This window comes from Manis javanica, chromosome 1 (assembly GCF_040802235.1).
Source record: "Manis javanica isolate MJ-LG chromosome 1, MJ_LKY, whole genome shotgun sequence".
NCBI classification, from domain to species: Eukaryota; Metazoa; Chordata; class Mammalia; order Pholidota; family Manidae; genus Manis; species Manis javanica.
Window position 1 is genome coordinate 224,872,371 of NC_133156.1, and position 21,921 is coordinate 224,894,291.

Here is a 21,921-nt window from a genome sequence, read left to right on the forward strand (position 1 = left end):
AGAGAAAGAGAAATACCAAATGATTTCACTCACCTGTGGAGTGGAACAAAGAAAAAAACTGAAGGCACAAAACATCAGCAGACTCACAGAACCCAAGAATGGACTAACAGTTACCAAAGGGAAAGGGACTGGGGATGATGGGTGGGAAGGGAGGGATAAGGAGGAAAAAGGGGCATTATGATTAGCACACATAATGTAGGGGGGACATGGGGAGGGCTGTGCAACACAGAGAAGACAAGTAGTGACTCTATAGTACCTTACTATGCTGATGGACAGTGACTGTAATGGGGTTTGTAGGGGGACTTGATGATGGGGGGGTCTAGTAACCATAATGTTGCTCATGTAATTGTAGATTAATGATAATAACAAAAACAACAAAAATGCTCCTGGTCACCCAAGTTGGTCCAATGGGAATTCCCACCTGCTCTCTGGATTTGTCTGCAGGAGGTTCTAGGGAGGTACCTGGAGGGACTTCCCTCCTAGATGAGAGGCCAGGGGAACGGACAGGCTGGGGTTTTGAAAGCCTGTTCAGGTGCAGGGATGGACCAGGACGGGCAAGGTGGCCTCAATGCCAGCATGCTGCCCATCTTGAGAGCCACCCGGACAATCCAATGGAAACATCTACTGTTAAGGGGCAGAGGGATGAAAGTAAAGGGCAGCGTGGGCTTGAATGGTGGGGAGAAGCAGCACAGCGCTGGGATAAGTGCTGAGGTGGTCTAACCGGTGGCTATCATGGCCTCACGCCCCACCTCATCCATCCACGGACAGCCTCCCAGCACACAGCACACACACTGGTGGGGGAACAGTCACCGGGGCTGGGGACACTCAGGGACTGACGTGCCAGGACAAGGCTGGGGCCTCAGCCCCAGTTCCCTGGGCTACGCTGGGCCTCAGTCTGTCTACTTGCAAAGAGAGTGAGGAACAATGGTGAACAATACTAGACCTCAAAGGGTGAGAAATGTCCAAGTATAGTGTATAAAAGGCCAACACCACAGACGACTAAGCTTTCTGCAGGAGGGAGGAGAGAAATTATTGGTGTCTGCCCTCTGTGGGAAGATTTAAGGCAGAAGGACCTCCTCCTGAAAATGACTGCCTCTTGGGGGCAGGTCAGCAGATCAAAGCCACCCAGGGCCCTCCTGCGGAGGTTTGAGATGGCTGTCTGGGAGGAAGAGGTCACTAAGGTCATGGGTGGAGGCTAGAGGGCTTGGGGGTTGGTGTCAGGAACACAACACTGGCCAGGCTTCAGACCACAGGCTAGGACCCTCAGGGACACAGCTGCCAGCCTTGTGCCCAGAATGTGCTGGCCTGAGGGCAGGCCTCCCCCAGGGAGCACCAGAACTACAGGCTGAATCCGTGCCCAGCTCTGGCTCCTGAACTGGAGAATGTCTGCAGCCCAGCCCCTTCTTCTGGCCCAAGTGCCTGTTGCCACCTCTAGTTACAGCTGCAGCAGGAGCCGTGACCCCCTTTCAGGGAAGTCCCTGGCTCCCTGCCTCAGCCTCCTTACACAGAAGCCCTAGGCGTTGGCCCTGGGTCTCCAGAAGGCATGGCTGGCCAGGCTTATCTTTGCTGCCCTGTGGAACACACAGAGCTGAGCCCTTGTCTATAGCCGTACGCCTCACTCGCTGCTGGGCTGGGCCAGGACTGCCCCTTATGTGAGATGCTCAGCATAGACGTCCCCATGCTGCCATTTCGGTTAGCAGCAGCTCCTGTCAGTCCCTCCAAGGCCTCTGCTCTGGAAGGCTCAGACTGGTGGGCTGTCAAAGTACTCAGTCTCTGCTTGAAATTTGTCCAAATAAGTGAATTTTCCAGGGAACTGACACTTTAAGCACCAAATATTCCACCTGACCTGGAATTGTTCTCTAGGAGACCCATTATTGGCCTGAGCCATCACTTAGCGAAGCTCCCAGTCTTGCAAAGCCGCTTCTGGCTCTCAGGCTCTAAGCGAGCAGCCGGAAGAATTCGGCTTGGCCCCTGCTCTTGGGACCCACACTGGTTGGTTCAGAGGGTGCTTTTCTGACACATTCCCAGCCCAGTGGACAACCTGGGTCTGGAACAAGAGGCTTCCAGCAGAGGAGGGATAAGGGTTTGGAGACACAGAAGTGTTTCATAAGTTATGGCCTCAACAGTTGGCCCTTCCTCGTTTGAACAAAGAAAGCAGATGTGCAGGAAGAGCCTTGGGACTGTGCTTCGAGTCTTCTGTCTGCTTCTCCTTCGCGGGCAACTGCCTCCTCTGGAATCAGGGCCTCCACTTCTCACCTGTGGCCTTATTTTTTTCCCCGGGGTCCGGTGGGAGTCAGAGGTTGGGTGGGGGCAGCTCTTATAGAACAAAGTGAAGGGGCATCTGAAGCCCCCTTCTGTGGCTTCCATTCTGGAAAACCAAGGCTGCACCACGGGAACGTGGCTGGCGGACTGTTGGGCAGTGGTGGAGATGCTGTGAGTCTGCGTGAGCCATGAGTCACTGATGAGGCAGTGCTAACTTCCAAGGCCTTTTCTCTATTTCCTGCCTGGATCTCTAAAATTCCTTCAATTTTCACCAGTCTAATTGGAAGCGATCATGGCCAACATGTAAGTGACCTGTGATATCAAAGGAATTATGGAGCCAAAAAAGGTCATGCTGGACACGGCCTTACAGACCTTTCAGGAAATGGTCCTGACACAGGAGGGGCAACTGAGGCACAGCCCAGGGAATGGCCATCAACGGTCAGAGCGACAACAGAGGCAAAATGAGGACCAGGCCTGAGCCAGGACATCCCAGCCTAAGGTTGTGCCCTGCTGCCCATCACAGGGGGCACTCTTTGCTTAGGTCTGCCTTCCCCTGCTGCAGTCCCACACATCCTGATTCTTGCCATTTTTAATTCTCATGGGGTAATTTTACAAAAGGCATGACCGTGATATTCAACAAAGCACACACATTCTCGGGCTATTTTTCCTAATTTAGATCCTCATGATTAAAGAGGAAAATACAATTATAGGTAGGAGAAGAAAAGAAAGGAAAGAAAGAATTTTTCCAGTCACCCCAAAAAGACCTGAATCTTGACGGGGTTTGAGTGACCAAACCAATGGTGCCAACTTCAGAGGACCCCAGGGAAGACACCTGGCCTAGGAGGGGCATGGACCAGAACTCAGTGGGCAGCCTGGCTGCTTCTATCTGGAAGTGTCCACCGTGTCTAGAAGTGCTGCAGCTTCATTGCAGATGATAGACTAGAGGGTGCAATTGGGAGTCCAGTACAGCCCCCATAAGGATGTGCAGTGGACATCAGAAACGTGGGAGTAAGACCCATACTGAGTGTAAAGAGACAAGCAAAGTGTCCAAAATGGTGACCTGGATGCCACTGACCACCTGAGGCTGGTGATCCATGCGAGAGGGGCTGGATACAGCAAATCAACCAGATAGGTGGGGGTGCAAGAATTCTATTTCCTGAGGGTCAGAGGGCCAAAGGGATGTGGAAGCCAGACACATCTCTGCCCTCTGCCAACCCCACGTGAGTGGCTCCCTCTTCAGAAGCCAGAAAGCCTGGGGCAAAAAAAAAGGGGGTGGTGGGCATAGGGGGAAGCTGCTGAAAAATCTGACTCCCTCCCAGGAGAACCACCCACCAGGGAGCCTCCGAGCTGCAAAGCAGCATCTCTAGAACACACTGTTCTTTTTGTTGGGGCAGAAATATGTTTGATGCTGATTATGCAGGCTTATGAGTAGGCCTCTCTCTCTCCCTCTAAGCTGGAGCCCTCCAGCTCAGCATGCGAGTGATCCTGGAAAAAGCAGGGAAGGAATTTCCTTGCCATCCATTGTACTTGCGGTAATGCAAATTTCTGAGATTCCAGGTGTGGGGTTTGTAGCTGGTGGGACTTCGAACAATCTCCAAGTGTGAGTCAGGTCAGGCTTGGCAGCCTCTGCAGAAGGTCCCCGTGGGCCTGGCTACAACATGGGGCCCTGGTGTGCCCTGGAGCCAGCAGTAGACCTTTCTCCAGGGAGAAGCTCTTTTCAGTTCCAAAATGCAATGTTTTAATTTAAATGCACGTTAAAAACAAACCACTCAGTGGCTGTCTCCAGAGTAGGGGGTGGCCTGAGAAGGAGTATGAGGAACTTGCTGGTAGAAATGTTTGTTTTCTTGGGTTACATGGACATTTACATTTGCTAGTACATAACCGATCGAACTGTCCTGCTAAGATCTAGGCATTTCCTTGTACAGAAGTTACATTGAACACATTGTTTAGTGAGGAGCTTCAGGGATGTGGTGGTAAGGAATTCTGGAGCAATGAGTTTTCCAGATAAAAAAATAGTTTAAAAATCAAAAACACTTTAAGTTTCACTCTTTTGAAAGAAAACTAACATGCCTACGTTCTAGAACTTAGGAAACAAAGAGCATCAAATCATTTAAATTCTTTTGCTGACATGGGCTCTTCAACTCCATCATCAATGGTTGGGCTGAATGATAGTGGAATTAAATGTTTTGACGGCAAAGCTACCCTTAATGGCCATAACTGCAGAGCTATTTCCTCTGACATCCTATGGTGTCTGCATTCCACTCTCAGCAAGTCTGCCCCTGTGTGTACCACCTCTTTCCCCATAACCAGAAGTCACTACAGTACGTCTTATTTAGGTTCAGTTCAGCTTGGATCAGCCGCTGCTCTTGCCCTGGAGAAGCTGCCAGTCTAGGAAAGAATGGACCCCAAGCTCCCAACTGGACCAGAAGGGAAGCCAGCCCACATATCCATGTTGGAAACAGCTGGGGATTTGTGACTTGAGCCTGGACTGTCAAATCACTCACTCTAAGTCTCAGAGCAACTCCTGTGTCCCGGATCCCTGAGATGACCCAGTTCATCAAAGTACCCGACGCCCCCAAACTCCTGCAGGAAGCAATTTCAGCTAATCAAGACGCTCATCAGCTCTCCAGACTGGGCCACAACTTTTCCAGACAGCACACACAGGCCGGGAGACGCTCCGCGGCAGACAAGCAGATGCTATTTCCACTTTTGTTCTCATTAAACAGTAGGCATAATCATGATTTATAAAAATATTCAAATCTTGAAAAGCATGTCAGGGTGCAACCTCGTCAACTGAACTTGAAAAAGCTACTCACTCTGTGTGCATGATTTGAAATCTGATTTTATTTTTAATAGCCTCAAGGAGATGTGGAGTTGGGGAAAGTAATCAGGTTTTAAAACTCTTTTCTAGGAAATAGTTAATTATGTTTCCAAACCCAAAATAGATTGTTTGTTTTTATAAACCTAGAGATCAACTTTCAACGTTTCAAACAGGTTTTTAAATCAGAGAGAATGTGTTAAAAGTAGCTTCAGAATCACAGTTGATTGACCATCACCTAAAAATCATGTTGCTGCTATCAGAATTTTGTATTTCTCCAGCACTCTGGCCTGGGAAAGGTGGGTGAGTCAGGGGTGTCTCTAGGTTATTGGTCAGGGGGTACTCTACGTACTGAGGACAGAGTTTTTTTTCCAAGATTGGTCCTGATTACTAGGACCATGAACCAGAGAATCTAATAAAGTGATACCAGGTAGAGTCTGCAAATTTATAAGGTTTAAACAGAGCAAGTATATACCCAAAGAATTGGAAATTATAATAGTAAAACTTTCTCCATAGCTTCCCATCACTTACCTGTTTTTTTCTCCTATCTCCACATCTTTGTTCAACTATTGAAAAGCCCCTTGCATTCTTCCAGACATCTGAAGTCTGTCACTCATTTCGAGGTTCAGCTTAAGTTTCTCCCTCTTCCATGAAGCCCTTCTGGACTCACTGCCTTCTAAACACCTGTGTCTGGCATGACCACACCACCCTGCATCCTTCCTTGCTAACACTGTCTGACTATCTTGCTCCTCCTTTCCAGCCCACGCTGGGAAGAGTCTCTGTTAGGGTAGAGATGATCTCATTCACCATTTCCTTTCTGGGGGACAGCACAGGGCTTGCTGTTCAGTTGGCACCAATACATATTTGCAGGTCTAAGGAGAGTCCCAGACAAATGAATTACTCTTACAATGCTAACCCCAAAGCAAATGCACTTCAATAAACCATTAAGATTCTACTCTAGGAAAAGCACAACCCCCCTACTCATCTAGCCCCACCTCTCTTAGCCAGTGGACAACAGCTCTATTTTTAGAGAATGAGCCTCAAACATTAAGGTTTTAGAATCTAAGCAGACCATGGAGAAAAGATATATCATAAACACACTGATAATACTTGGCTCACCCCTCTATTTTTTGCTTACAGACTGCATTAGAGGGCTGGGAGATTCCTGTTCTGCTCAACTTCCTCCTGGACAGATTTACTTCCTCGGGGAGTGGGGGCTGGTGGGGGCAGGGGGAGGCCGGGGCTGCATCCGTGCTCCCAAAGGACTGAGATTGGTTTCTCCTTTTCCCGTCTGACTTGCTCCAGCCGCCCCTTTTCTCCCTGGTATTCTTGCCCGATTCAAGGGAGTGAGGATCTGGTTACTCCATCAGTTACCCCAGAGCCAGGCATTTCATACACACCACTGAAAATCCGGCCACTGCTTGCGCCTGACAGTTCTGGAGCAAGAAAATAAATATCTACCAAGGCATTCCTAACTTACACTCGAGGAAGGCAGGCATTTTCAGTGGAATGTTTATCAAATTGCTCCCATCTGCCCATTTCTTAGAAGTGGTGGCAGCCAAGCCCCTCGATTCCCTTTCCCAGGAAAAGGGGAGATGGGGGACACTCTAAATGTGGTCTACAGAAATCCCTACCACCCTGGGCAGGAGTGAATCCCGATCAGACAGAAATCAAATGTAAAGTGGGAACCCAGGTACGACTTCAGTGAATATGCCAAAATAATCCAAAATAATAAAGCTTTGCAAAACCATTTCCTCAGGCAGCCAGAGCAGAAACAATGCTGTGCAGTGAGAGAGAAAAGGCTTTGGCAAACCTGCAGGACCTTCTCCTATGCCCACCACACTCCTAACCACTAAAGGAGAGGTGCCTGCTCACAGGGACCTCTGTAGGCATCCAGCCCATTCTGATTTTCAGGGTAATTTCTCTCTGAGAGCTCTGCATACTCTGCCACTCCGAGGCATAGAAAGGGCAGAACCACAGATCTAGAGTCTCGGCAGGACCGGGGCAGCCTCACCCAGGCTCTGCTGTGGGCCTCCTAGGCTTGTGCTGCTAATACTGTGGTTACTAGCCAATGTGGCTAGTTTAAATAAAATTCATTTAACTTGAGTAGAATTAAAACTTCAGTTCCTGAGTTGCATGAACCATATTCTAAGTGCTCAATAGCACTAGACAGCACATTACAGGATGACAGCAGAGACAATGCGGCCGTGGATAACACTGTTCTCAAACTCCCTGACCTTTCTGAGTTTCCTAATGGAGGTGCCGAGAAAGCAGTGGTGGAGCTGGGTGTTGCTGGAGCAGGACCAAGTTCACCTTCCACGGGCCCTTCCTGACCCCACCACAGGCTTCTCTCCACCCAGGGGCCTAGAGCTCCCTGCTTTGCAGAGCATGCGAGGCCCCAGGCAGCAGTCTCCTGCCTGGCTGGGCACTTGCTCCGATTTGCCACATTCACTGGGATGTCAAGGCACCTTGCTGCCCCGCCAGCCCCAGCCCACTTGGCAGAGATGCAAGAATGGAGTCTGTGCAGGGGTCGCAGAGAAAGGAGATTTTCTGCTCCTAAATCCCATACTTCCTGATTGTCAGAGAAATCCTTGCCTGCTTTCTGCGTGAGGGCTTTCACCTTAAAATCAACCAATAAACAAAAAAAGCCTATCATGCCCAGTTTGAGAGCTCATAGGATCTTATTTCACTGTCAGTATAAATATCCTAGGATTCAGGCCTGAAATCCTGAGTCAATCACTCCAGCAGACCTTAGACCAATCTTTGCCTCCTGGATATTCTCTGCACGGTGCTCCCTTAACACAGGCCTGCCTTCAGTGCTGAGGAACGGCCCCAGGCCCAGCTCCTGACCCCAGCCACGCTCCCAGCCCAGCGCTCTCAGGTCACACGCACACACACACCAGTGTCAGGCCAGCCTCCTTTCTCTACCCAGCTGGCATTTTTGCTCCTTAGATCCATAGATCTCAAGGCTACATTACTGCAGGGTCCGGCGGAAGATGGCCAGGGACTACCAGATCTTCCCTGCCCCCTCAGCCATTTGTTTCCCTTCTCTGAAATCCCCACAGTGTCTCCCGGCCCGGCCCTGTCTCTCTGGGCAGAGGTGAGTTCGGGTCTATTTCTGCCACCCGTGCCCATCCCGGCTGAGTCACTGTCACACCATCCCACACACAGGCCTGTGTCTCTGAGATGTTTCTGGGGGGGCAGGGTTAGCATACAGCGAGCATGTGCACACATGCCCCGCCTGGGTGCTGAGCACCGCTCTGCTCCCGGAAAGCATGGGCTCCGCGCATGTCCTCCGATTCAGGGATTCTGAACCATTGCCGGAAAGGGCAATGGAGGGGAAAAAGAAAGGAGAGAGAACCAAATGCACGGCAGCTGCTGGACAGGCAAAGCCATGGGGAGACTGCCAAGGAGGAAGCAAGAGCGATCGCCTTTCATCCTGTTTTCAAGTACCCTGCAGTTGCTGAGGAAGAAACCAGCCTGCCCAAAGCACGTGGGGACTGAGGGGAGTCAGAGATTTCGCACCAAGAGAACAAGCATGGCTGGTCATGGTGGCTCTGACGGGACAGCAAGTCATTCTACAAGGGCTCATAGTTCTGTTTCCTGCTCGTTGAGAAACTCGTGATTCTCACATGGTGGCAGAACAAATGTAACCGTGACTTATGTTTCCCAATTTACAGAGCTGATTATATGTGCTTTCAACAGGAATATGATTATTTTTGACAGTCACAATTCTTCTTGACGGTGGAGCATTTCGAGGGCAAATGCCCCATATGCCACACTCCCTGATTTGTTTTCAGGGCCTTCCAGGTATGTGAGAAACTCTCAAAGAAATGCAAATTGATGGCATCTAAGGTTGCAGAGATGCGGAAGTCTGAGCTCCTGTGCCTGTACGCTGTAAATAACCTTCCCAAGCACTGCCATGGAAGTCATCGGGAGAAAGATGCCAGAGAAATGTGCAAAGCAGAGAGAGCTCCTGCTTGTCTGGACACCACAGGATAGCTGTGCCCATTCCTGCTGGGCTACAGGCCACCGAGGCCATGCTTCCTGGCCAGACCCTCGCTGAAAGGTGGCCGGGCTGCTGACGACTGGAGGCTCCTGGGGGGTAGGCAGCAAGGGGCAGGGAGGGGAGAGGTGCCAAGGCCAGCAGGCTCCCTGCAGACCTCTTTCCAAATTTAAGGGGTGTTGGAAAGACTCGAACAAGAAAACAGGTAATTTCGATGTTCTCATTCTTCATTTCAGAGGTTGCATCATGTGAGTTCATTGTATTGTCAGGTCATGAAACTTCTCTAAATGCTGCATGCATTATTTTGAATATATCTCATTACATCAAAAATTGTGTGTGGCATCCAGGGATGTCTGATGTCTCTGGAGCAAAATTAAATTTCTAGATAAGTCTGGCTCTGGGAACTGCTGCTATAAAACCATCTTAGCAGGTGAGCCCAAGGCCTCTTCGGAATGGGGTGCAGCCCTCACTCACCCTCGGAGACCCGGCAGTGCTGCCCAGGCAGTGTGAAGGGCCCAGGCAGTGTGAAGGACACAGGCAGCCAAGGAGAAAGCTAACTCACCTGAGGTCGATCCCGTAGGTGACTGGCTGCAGCTCAGGCTGAGGGAGGCGTGGGGCCAGCCGATGCGGCAGCAGCTACAGGATTCAGTTTATAAGTAAAAACAAGCAGTGGGGGAAGAACAGCTGGTGTTGAGTCTGGTGCTAGGATTAGTCTGCAACGCTAATCACAAGAAGTGGAAAAAATTAGGAGGTCCTGCCTGCCAAGGAGGTTTTCAAACACATGCGTGTGCTGCAGTTGCGGTGGGATTCGATTCTCCCAGCGCCAGCAGGCGGGCGCCCACATCCAGGAGCTGAGCTCGTTCCTGGGCATCACACCCAGAGCCTGACCCTGACAGGACTTGAGATGGTCCAGGACTCTCACTGGGCTGGGAGCAAGGAGGGGACACTGTGCAGAGCAGGCCAGCCCTCCAGAGCTCCTCTGTGATGTCCTGGAGGGAAGCTGGGACCAACAGGCAGAGGGAGACTGAATGTCACTGACCCCAGTGGATGTGGTGGGGTTGAATGTTACATCCACTGTCACCTGGACCAGAAGAAATGGGCACCCTACAGGTTGAAGTGAGATGATGGTCAGGACATACCCCAAACCAGGGGACAGCCCAGACACCAGAAGACACAGCCTTCAAATACTTCTGCAGAAACATCATCACATGCCCTGAACCAGGTGGTATGATGATCTGGACCCAATCCACCAACAAGCATGGTATGGGGGAGTCTGGGGGTACCTCCCTGTCACCTCCTCCCCTGTCTACAGGGCTCCCTATCACCTCCTAGGGCACCACCACAGGCTTGCTTTCAGCAGCCCCTCACATTCGGGGATAGTTTATTTTAAAAGCGGGTTTTCCTTCAGACAGAGAAATTGAGGCAGGACTAAAGCCCCAGGTACTTGCGGACAAGGGGTGAGTGGGGAAGGAGAGATTAGCCCAGCAAGATGAAATGGGGACTTGAACTGCTATGGACTAAATGGTGTCCCTCCCAAATTCATAGGTTAAAGTCCTGACCTGCAATGTGACTGTATTTGGAAATAGAGCCTTTATGGAAGTAATAAAGGTTAAATGAGGTTATAAGGGTGGGACCCCGATCCAACAGGCTTATGGTCCATAGAAGAAGAGGTTCCCGAGAAAGCTCTCTCTCACTCTCCCTGCCACATGAGGACACAACGAGAGGGTGGCTGTCGGCAAGGTGGGTAAAGAACCTGACCGTGCTGGGGCTCTGTTTTTGGACTTCTACCCTCCGGAACTGTGAGAAATAGACCTATTGTTTAATCCACCCAGTCCATCATATTTTGTTCTGGCAGACCAAGAGGACTAGTATAAAAAACTAACTTCATACAAAGCAAAGCCTGTATAAGATGCAGGAGGTACATCTTGATGGCAGTGTGGTATATGGAAAGACGACAGAAGGGTCATGGGTATTGGATGGAGGACCAGAAAATGGAAGAGAAAAGTAGGTGACAAGTTACCAGAATCTATCCTGGACTAGAAGGAAGCTGAGGGTGTCTTCAGTGGTCCCCGGCTTCACTGGGGGATCCCTCACATTACCAGTTCTGGGTGAGGGGTCTCTCACACTACTGGCAAGTTGGGATAAGGGGTCACTCACGCCACTGCAAGGCCCTCAGGCTGAAACAAACCCTGTTGTCAGAACTTTCTGGAGAAGACTCAGCAGCCTGCGCAGAGGTCTCACTGGCCCTGTATTTTGGAAGCATGCCCCATGGATATTCATGACAAAGCACGTGTCTTTACAGCAGCCTGGACTGGTTTCAATTTGGACAACACAGAGCTGAAAAAGATGCTCAGGCTTGTGGAGAGCCTGTTCCCAAGAAACTCTGTTAAGGTCACAGGAAAGCATGTCTATGGCTGGGCGGACGTTCCCCAACGTCCTGCCCCACCTTTCCCAGAAACCCCAGGACCCTGTTTTGGTGTTTCTATTTGCTTCTACAAAATGCAGAGCATTTCAAAAGACATCCAATTTCTTTTGTTGCTATTCAGTTGCCATAGTCAATTAAAATCTATCAATGGCCCTGAATGAATTTGTGCTAGGTGAAGAAAACCTCTGTGCAATCTCTCGACATGATCTCTATTACCTTATGTTACTCTAATAGCTAGAGTAATAGTTTGTTATTAATGGAATTAAGCAATTTAGTTCAAGCTTCCCAGAGGTCTTATAAGACAACTATTATAATATGTATTCTCAGATTTTCCATTGAGTACATGCCATGTGTTTTACATTACTTGCTAATGTTTCAGGAGATAGCAGTAGTATATTTAATATCTGGCTTTGTTTAATAATTCTAAGCCTCTTTCAATGTAGGTAAGTGCCACTGGAATTTTGAGCAGTTTAACAGTCTATGTTGTACAAATAATTATCTCAAATATTATTCAGCCCAATTTCAATTTGTACTTTCACTTGCCATCCATCCATCCAAAAGATTTGATCCAAATATGTTTTCTACTTTTCTCACTGAAAACAGTCTCCTGTCTCTATGGAGAACACCAGAAAACATGCTTTAAGTGACCGCACAGATACAACTGTGCATGTAAACACACACACACACACACACACACACCCCTCTCACCAGTTTAGCACATTTGAACAGTCATAACTGATCAAAGATGCAAAAAACTTTTTTTGATGGTTGCAAAACCTGTTTTTAGAAGAAATAAATGTATTCACTGCATTATGAAACAGCTTGAGAAAACAAGTTCTTACAATGTACACCATCTCTGTATTTAAATAGTTTCATTTCTATTCATGAGCTCCCTGATTAGATACATGGAAAATATCATCAGTAAAATATGAATAATTCTGACAAATTAATAGCCAATTTTTTTTTCCTGAAGAATGAAAATATGTGTAAGCATCTCATCCTTCTCAGATAAACCCGCTATTAGAGGCGAATGAAAATTGTGGCCAGTCTGGCCACAGCACAAGTCCCTCTTAAACAGCAAGCAAAGAAAGAAAGGCCCTGGCGAGGGGGCCTCTGGGGAGCTGCGCTGAGCCAGCATGGCAAGCGGGAAAGGGCAGCATTATTTGCAAGAACAGGTTGGGGCAACTCCCAGCTGGCCAAGACGTGGAGAGCTCTACTTAACGTTATTCTTGTGAGGGAGGCAGGACAGAGATGATGCACCGTGAGGTTCTGGAGCAAGAAAGGCCTCAGAAATCATCTCTTCCACTACCCATTGTCTCTGACCCTATTTCCATTGTTGTAGGCATGGAAGAGGTGAAAGTGATTTGCCCAAGATTACATAACCTTAAAGGAGGGAGGCAGAGCTTGAATTCTGGCTTTTGGGCTCAGAGTCCAAAGCTTTTTCCGAGGGCTACATGGAAATGAAATTATGCCCATCAGACACTTGATGCCTGTGTCCTGCCAGAGCAGGTGGTGGGCACGGGGGCACAGTGGTGAATGAGACACAACCACTGCCTTCTGGGAGCTTAGAGCCCCGAGTGGGAGGTGAGGGGACAGAGATCACAGCCAATGGGATGTATGTGGAGGTGCCAAGCGCTGAGGAGGGCTCCAGTGAGAAACACTGGCCCATATCTGGGCTCTATGCTTCCTTGCCCTGTGCCTTGAACATGTGACCCAATATTTTTTGAGTCTCAGTGGACTCTTTGGAAAAGGGACAAAAACAATGCCTGCTTGGCAGGATTACTGCATGGCATTCAAAAGTAGTTATTCTAGTTAGAATTCTTCTGGTTTTACTAGGGAGAACCTATCCACACCAGCTCATATTAAAGGAGGACATCGTGAGATGGTCATAAAGTTTCAGGGGAAGCCAGCAGATGGGCAGAAACATGAAGAGCTTTAGGGGCCAGCCATGACGGGCTCTGTCTCTAAGTCAAGGTTCTCCTCCTGGGACGTCACCCCCCTTTTCTTCCCTGCCCGTGATGGCTGCCTTTGAGGTGAGACCCTGATAGGCATTGAGCCCCAGAATAATAGCTCTTGTCTTGCATCTGCATTGCTGTTGGTTAAAGTGCCTGGCCCCAAATGGGACTCTCTCTGGTTCCCTTAGTTCCCATTCCAGAGGAGAGAGATCCTATTGGTCTCTAGCTAATTTTATAAAGTAAAGATCAATCAGTCCTATGTTGCTGGCTGGTTGGAGGAAAGGCACCCTTGAAGTCAGGAATCTGCCAATAAACTGAGACTGGAGGGGTCGAGTCACGTGACTTGCAGCAGCAGCAGGGCTTGTGGGTGGGTACAGATGCTTTCAGAAGACGGTGTGGACAAGGCAGGCAGCCCCAAACATGTCTGACATGGAAGGCCCACAAGGGTTCATTTCCTTTTCTGCACTAAAGGTATGAACAGCACATCCTGGGAGCACAAAGGAAGATGCCCGATTCCCCACTGGGGGGAGGTGAGGATGCGGATGGCATCTGAGGTGGAGGCAACAGCAGGTTGCCTCATGGTACAGAGGGCCAGAGTGTGATCAGGGGTGGTGCTCTCCACACAGGGGATCAGGGTCTCAAAGGGCAGATGTCTGGAATTTATCCTATAGGACTGGGGAAACTGGCAGTGTGGTTTGTCCCCTTGAGGGACGACTGGGGGCCAGAGTGCAGGAGCTGGAAGCGGGCAGAGGAGGGAAGGAGAGGAAGGGGCGGGGGTATGAAGCTCACTCGGGTGAGAACTGGTGAAGACTAGCTGACACAGGCTGGGGATGGAGGGGAGGCTGGAGGGAGGTTACGACACAGTCCAGAGAGCCCACGCAGGGGGTGGAGGGTGATGGGTGAGGGTGGGGCACTCCCGTTTCTGACTGGGGTCTGGGCGGGTGGTGCAGCCATTCCTGGTGGTAGGGAGCACAGGTGGAGGCCTGAGCTGGAGGAAAGACGACTGATGAGGTCTCCTGGCACCAGAGGGGCATCCTGGGGAGGGGCAGAGGATGGGGATGTGTGCTACAGACTCTGGGGGTAAGGCTGGGAGGTGCCAGTTTATAGCCGAGGGACAGGAGATCAATAGCACTTAGAGGCTGGAAGACAGTGATAAGGGCTTCAAACCAGACGGGAATGGAACAGGCAGCTACCTGGGAGGGAGAGGATTAGGAGCGAGGTGACGGCCGTCTGGGTGGGATGCAGGTGGGAGGGGGAGCTCTTGCCTCCGTGAAGGTCTGGACCCCCCACGCCCACTCCCCAGCCCTTCCTAAGAGCCCCAGACCAAGCAGGGCTCTGCACCACTCTCCTAGAGGGGCTACGGCTCACCTCCACCTTCTCCCAAACAGGAGTAAAGAGTCAATGGAGAAACTCTGGCTGAAACCCCTGGCCCACGTGTCCCCACACCAAAGGTCCATCCATCTGAGCTCTGGGCTGGAAGAACAGCAGAACTGGAGGCTGCGGAGGGGCCTGGGGTGTGCCCACAGCAGGGCAGGCGCTTGTGAGGGGTGCAGGGAGAGGGGGAGACTTCCGGGGTCATCAGTCCTATGAGGGGCAGTGGGCTTCCAGAGAAGAGGCAAAAGCTGCTGGTCTCCCCAGGGGCTGGAGCACCTGCAGCCTCCTGACAAAACAGGGCAGTAAGTGCCCCATCAGGATCTGATGTGGAGGAAGGTGCAGGCTTCTCCAGCTGGCACAGCAGCTAGTCAGATGGGCCCACGGCTGCCCCCCTGATCCTCCCTCAAGGAGGCCCCCGTGGTCAGCCGCTGGCGTGGGGGTTCAGGCTGGAAGCCCATGCATTTCGCCAGGCCTGAGGCGGGGGTGTGCAAGAACCAGCATCAATATTGAACGACTGCCACTCTGTTTACTTTTACAAGCCCCAACTTCCCATAAATCCAAGTCAGAATCAATCATCTTTTATGGAAGTTATTAATGGCAATTCCATTATTTAAATCCAATCAATGATTGTTTTTTTGTCCCTTTGTGTTGAAGCCAAGAAGTTTGGAGGGGGCTTTTGATCAAGCAATGGAATAAAAAACGTCCAGAGACTTTGCTCGCATCTCAGTATGTCAGTCAGATAACCGCGTAGGAAAGAAGGGTTCAGTTTCTCTCCATTTATCCTAGAGGGTAGGAAGGGTTTAATTCCACTGGCCTAGGAAAAATAAAAATTCCTTTCTTGTATTCACTGCATCCTGCCTGGGTGCTGTCAGACACTCGGTGTCATCACTTTTTAAACTCAGAACTTAGCTGCTATCTACTGATTTCCAATCAGATTAAAAAAACTTTTTTTTTTTTTAACCATGAACCCAACTGTTCCAGGAATTGGCTTCTAGGGCCTACAAATTAGCTGATGGTTAGCAGAAACAAGTGGGGGCTGTTTGTTCCCAGAAGTAAAAAAGCACACACAAAAAAGACCAAGCTAGTACAAAAAAACCAAGAGACCAACTGACATCCCCACAGAATATATGTGCTGTGCAAGGTGCTGCCCACAATGGCTTCCCCCAGTTATATGCCCACTAAAACATGAATGAACGTGAGAGCATGTGGACCCCCAGATTCGCCATCAGCTGAAGTGGGCTGGAAAAAATCTGCTTAAGCACTGGAGGAAAGAGGAATATACTGAATACCAAGTTTTCAAACCCAAATGTGGGACCTGGAGTGGATGAGAATCTTCCTGATGTGAGAAGAAGGCACGTTTTTTCTCCCCAACTGACTCCCTCCCTCCTTCAGGTCCTAGCGTGGGTGTCACCTCCTGCAGGGAACTCTGCCAACCCCAGCTCCCTGGCCAGATTCCATCCCTGCACTTGTCACTGTGTGGCGCTGGCTCATTCACATGCCCATCTCCCCCTGCACCTCCCCCTGTGTGCTTGGGCATCTTCAGGGACCACTTTAGTGTTATGCCCACAGGAGGGGCTCTACCACCACCAAAGGCCCCCCCGGATGGAGCCTGTCTCATGCCTTCTTCTGAGCACTGTTCTCTCAGAGGGACTCAGCAGGGAGGGACTCAATGGGGCAGGTTCCTCAGAATGCCTCTGCGTGGCAGGACTTCTGACTCACCCCATTTCAGGAGGCAGCTGGCGACTAGCTGTTCTCCATTTCCACTCAAAACAAAACAAGGGAAAATGGGCTTAAATTGCAGCAAGGGAGATTTAGGTCAGATAGAAGAACGGCCTGCCAGAGCCACTGGAAAGGGACTCTGGGAGCTGATGGAATTTCCCTCCCTGGAGATCTCTGGGAGCAGGCTTTAGTGTTGGGTTGATCCATCCCCAGGGCTCACTGCAGAAGGACAGCAGGCCTAGCAGGTCCTCAGCTCCTTCTCCCCATCAGCGCCTCACTTAGCAGCCCTGCAGCACCCCTCACTGGGAACAGGGGGACAAATTACATGTGAACACAGGCATAACAGAGCATCATTTCTTGGGGGCTGTTGGAAGCTTGACTCTCTGTTCTGGCCCGCAGACAGGCCATGCTCTCTGCCTCGTGACAAAAGCCCGATTCTCTCACTCCTTTGACTGCAGGGCTGAAAACTCCACTGCCTCCTCCCAAAATGACAGTTTTGTTTCTCATCGATCTATCCACAACCGGTGGGCATGGGAAGTCCTGTCCTCATGGCCTGGGGAGCCAGCCTGGAGGCAGGAGCTTCCCTACCTCTGTGGGAGCCACATACTGGGGTCCTAAGTTGGAGCTACCAGGGTGACGGGAAGTTTGAGTCCCAAGGAACAAAGCCTTGAACACAGGGGTGTACCCCCCTCTTTTCTGGGGTAAGCGAGAGGTAGTTTGTCTCACATTAGTCACCTTAAGTCCAGGTAATTCCAATTCTGGCCAAGGTCAGAAGCACTGCCAAGCCTGGAGGCAAATCTGTGACCACCCGCAGCAAGCATACGGGCCTCTCTACCCGTGGCTCATGGAGGCAGCAAGCCCTGCAGCAAATCCCGCTCCTGCACTGGTCGTCTCTCCTGCTTTTGATTCACATGGTCTTACACAAACACTTTTAAGTCACTATCACTCCATTCTGAAACTCAGAAAATAAACAGGATAGAAAGCTTCCCACTCTTCTCCTGCTGGGCCCTGGGCACAGCTCCTGCCCCCAGCAGGCCCCCGAGGAGAGAGGGCTGGAGAACCCTTCCCCACCCACAGGTGCCGGGGCAGCGCCCTTGGTTCTGGTAACCCACAGTGGGGAATTGCCCCCAGTTCTGCCAGGAGCTCTCCAAGGTGCATGAAAGAGGCTGGGTCAGTTCAGTGTGTGTGTGCAGACATGGGACTGGGGCTTCGTGGGCACTGCGTCCAGGACCGTGGAGGCACCACCCTTGACCGCCCTCTTTGGTCTTTGAGACTTGGCCTCTCAGAGGACACATGCTGAGGTCATCCACCAAAGGCAGGAGATGCCCGAGGGCTTAATACTTGGCCATTTCTGAAAGCAAAGGAGTTCAGAAAGGGGCCAGGGAAAGTATGTGTGTGTGTCAGTGTGGGAGCTTGACCAGTCGGACAGGACCAGTGCCTCCCAAGAGGCAATTCTGTTCCAAGGAGAAGGGAAGGTTCCGGCTGTTTCAAGCTGTGCTAGGATGCATCCAGGCGACCCATTCTCCTGGCTTTATGCCTACCAATCCTGAACACCTCACTGTCCACAGCAGGAGAGGTCAGAAGGCTAAAAGGGGCCTCTTCTTGGGCTGGCAACCGCAGTTATTGAGAAATCTGCATGCCTGGGAACCACTGTGGCTTCCTCAACCACACATCCTGGCTGTGCAGGTTTGTGCAACATTCCAGAAGTGTGACAATTATGGGGCCTAAGGTCCAACAACTCCACCCAGTGCCTCAAAGCTCCCAACTCAGGGTGGCTCTGCTGGCCCAACAAGGGTAACTAAAACCTTTCTTGAAGCCAAGGCTCAGGAAGGCTGGTTGTGTGGGTGCTGGTGTTGTGCACCTCCCCAGGAGAAGCCAAGAATGGAGATTCTCAGCAATAAGTGAGGTTCCTTCAGGGCCCTCCCCTGCCTGAGTACCTCTGGGCAGGTCCTGCAGGCACAGGGTGGCTGTATGGGCAGGAGAGAAGCAGCTCCTGGTAGAGCTAGCCCAATCCTAAAGACCAGTGCACACAGCCCGGGTTCATGCCATCTGGCAAAGAGCTCCTTCCCCAGAATGGAGTTTTCTGCAGAAGGATGGCCAGAAGGCAGCAAGTCTCCCCTGATAAGGAGGAGTCCACCAGCTATGAGAAGACGGAAGTTCAGAGGCAGGGTCCTGAGACTTCCCCTCCTGCTGCCCTTCTCAGTGCCCTTGGCTTGGCCTCCTCTAACAAGCTGCACCACCAAGGAGCCGATGGGCCCAGGGAGGCCGTGGTCTGCAGCCTCTATGAAACACGCCCTGGCCCCCACCATGGGTGAGCAACACCACAGGCCATTGGGGAGGGGAGCATAGGCCTCTAGAGCTCCTAGTTTAGCTGGGAGGGCATAGGTCACATGGAGACCAAGGCCAGCCCAGTGACAAAAGGCAAAAGCTCAGGGAGTGGGGCACACTGGCCAGGCGTGCGAGCTGCCCCATTACACCGACCCGAACCCCAGACCCGGAGCTTTCTGACCTTGGACCAGAACCTGGTAAGTTATTTTGCATTTCTGAACCTCAGTTTACTTCTTCACTGAGGTGAATAACAGGCCCCACATCCACAGGGTTGTCGGGAGGATTCGAGGAGAAAGTATGAGTCCTGGCCCAGTACTTGGCTGGCGCTCAGTTCCTGCTGCTGTCACTCAGAGGCTACATCCTGCCTGAGCCCAGGGGAGGCGGTGGGGCCTCTGGCCAGGGGCGGGGCAGGAGGCTTCAGAGAGGCCAGGCCTGGGCGGGTGTTTAAGTATGGGCCGTGCTGACCCCAGAGGCAGGGAGCTGCACCATTGCGACTGCACCTGTCCTTGCTAAGCTTTGTTCTAAATGGATTATTGTTTATTGGCGGCTTATTCCATCTCTTGGGTTATAAATTATTTACCAGATAATGACTTCATAATTGTTAATGACAGATGCCCCAAGGACATGCTGACGTGCCTTCTGAAGCCACAGTGCTAATTGTGGCCGAGTCCCAGAAGCCCCCATGTGGCCACATCCAGAGGGTCACTCCTAGGAACAGAGGCTGACTGGCCCTCGGGGATCAAACCCTCTTGTGATGTGGTCACAGGAACTGAGATCCAAAGAGGGGCAGGGATGGGCTTCCAGGCCCCAGAGCCAGCCCGTGGCAGCCCTGGGTTGGGCAAACCCCAGCGCCTCCCAGGGCCATTGTCCACCTTCCGGGTCTAGGCTGCAGGGGCAGCTGTGGGCTGAGCAGGAATTCAGAATTCCTGAGCAGAAATTTGTCTTCAGAGGGCTGGGGGAATTAAGCGGGGCTGTGATGGGTGCTGAGAGATCCCCCCTGGCCTGAAGTGAGTAGGAGGGGCCCCAGGATTGTCCACGGGTAGTGAGGATGCTGCCCAGTGGTTGTCTGAGGCCTGGGGCCTGTAGTGGCCCCAGGGAGCATGGGCCTTGGGAGGACAGGGAGAGGGCATTGCCCTCACTGCCCTGCAGCAGGCAGCTGTGAGGTGTTCTGCTGGGCACGGCTGGCCTTTGAGCATCCTGGGGAGCCACTTCTGGGCGAGGCCCACATGCCATGTGCTGATCCCATCACTGAGAGATTTCTTTGTGCCAGGCTTCGGGGAGGCCCCTGCTCTCAGGGGGTGCCCAGCCGTCTCCCACAGTGGACAAGGAAATAGCCAGTTGTCAGGCAACAGAAGGGAGCAGAGGGGCCGAGGGACCCCAGAGCACAGCCAGAGGCCGTGGAAGTTGACTTTTCCTACTCCTGCCTCCTTTTCAGTGTTGATTGTTGCTCGGCTCTGCAGAGAGCTCACCTGCCCCAGAGAGCTCTCAGTGGCAGCCGGGGGAGCCTTGAGCACCCTAGAAGGTAAAAGGACCACACTTGGCCCAACAAGAGCCAAATGGGTGTGGGGGAGAGGAACAGCATCAGGAAGTCAAGGAGAGGAAATTCCCATGGGTGGGGGGTGGTGGCCAGGGAGCACATGGTCTGCCCAGGAGATGGTAGGGATGTGAGAGGCTCTCTTGGGAGATTCGGGCTTAGCACGAAGAGTGCCCTGCGGTGAGGTGCACACATGCCGGCACAAGGGTCCGTCTGGATGGGAGCAGAGGCTGTGTGTGTGTTTGCACATATGTGTGTTTATTGGGGTGAGGGTCATGGGAGGTGAGTCTGGCGAGCCAGCAGAGGTCAGACTCACTTTATCCGATTCACACAGTAGCGTGACTTAGCACATACCTGTGCAAGATGGCAGAGCACTTTGAGTGCATTTTAGAGAGCCTTGAATTGGTGCTAAATAAATAATCGCACTGTTTATTCTGGGACAGAGAGGCAGGATGCCTTTGGTATGTGCTAATGGGAGGGCGAGGTGCTCCGGCTGGCTGGCGGGCCTGCCTTGTGCGCATCCATAAGCGCCGATCTGAGAAGGGACCTGCGTAGACCGTCTCTGTGTCCTGACTTTCATTCCCCACTTTCAGTGCCTGCCTTTGTACCTGGAGAAGATGGGGCGGGTTGTTATCTCCTGCACTGTTACTAGGTTACTTTGTAAGAGCAGAAAAGTGCTTTTAATGATTTTTTTTAGTTGTTGCTGCCTTACAAACCAGATGCTTTTATCTAAATGAGTTGCTACAAAAAAAAAAAAAAACAACCACCACCCCACGACGGTTGCTAGGTTATGTCTGACTTATACAGGCAAGCTCAAACTCTGTGACTGAGGTGTCTAAATGTTCCCCCTTCTCATAGTGACCCTTTCACTGCCAAGTAAGAGTAAAAATATGTATTGGCAGCTGTAATCAATGCACCTCCTAGTGGCCTGGATGAAAGGACTCAGTGAGTAAGTGGAGGGGCCTCTAGCGTTTGATGGTAATTCTGTGTCCTGGTGAGTCGGTGACAGCCTGGGTCTGGCTGACCCATAGGTCATGGAGGGGTTAAGGTAGGAGGCACACCCAGGGGTGACCCACTCAGTTTTTTTCCCCTGCATGAGTTTAGGTCTAGATTTAAGGCCCAGAGGATGACACATAACAGGTGCTCAACTAATGTTTGTGGAAGATGAGCAGGTACATGGCGGACACTTCATTATAAGGAGTGGCAGTTGACATGGGGGCAGGAGGGCCTCTGGATTAGGAAGCAGGACTCATTAGCCTTCTCTGGGCCTCTGCTTAATGCTTAGCATAGGAATGACAATAATCCCTCCCTGTCTACCCCCTAGGGTCCCCCTATGACCAAGGAGAGGGGTTAAGTGAAAACACTTCGCAAACTAAAAGCGGTAGGTCATGGGCGGAGGTATGATAGTCCCGTGACAGCCTTGCACATGCCAACAAATCGGGGTTGTATCCGTGGCTGCCTGGAGCCTGAGGCTGCCAAAAGTCTCTGTTTTGGGGTCAG

General features: G+C 51.3%; 1 protein-coding gene across 6 annotated transcripts in view; it reads right to left on the reverse strand.

The window, feature by feature from the left end:
• Positions 1-21,921, reverse strand: part of KLHL29 (kelch like family member 29) — a 296,154-nt gene that overhangs the window by 188,942 nt on the left and 85,291 nt on the right. The gene's annotated exons all lie outside the window — the stretch shown is intronic.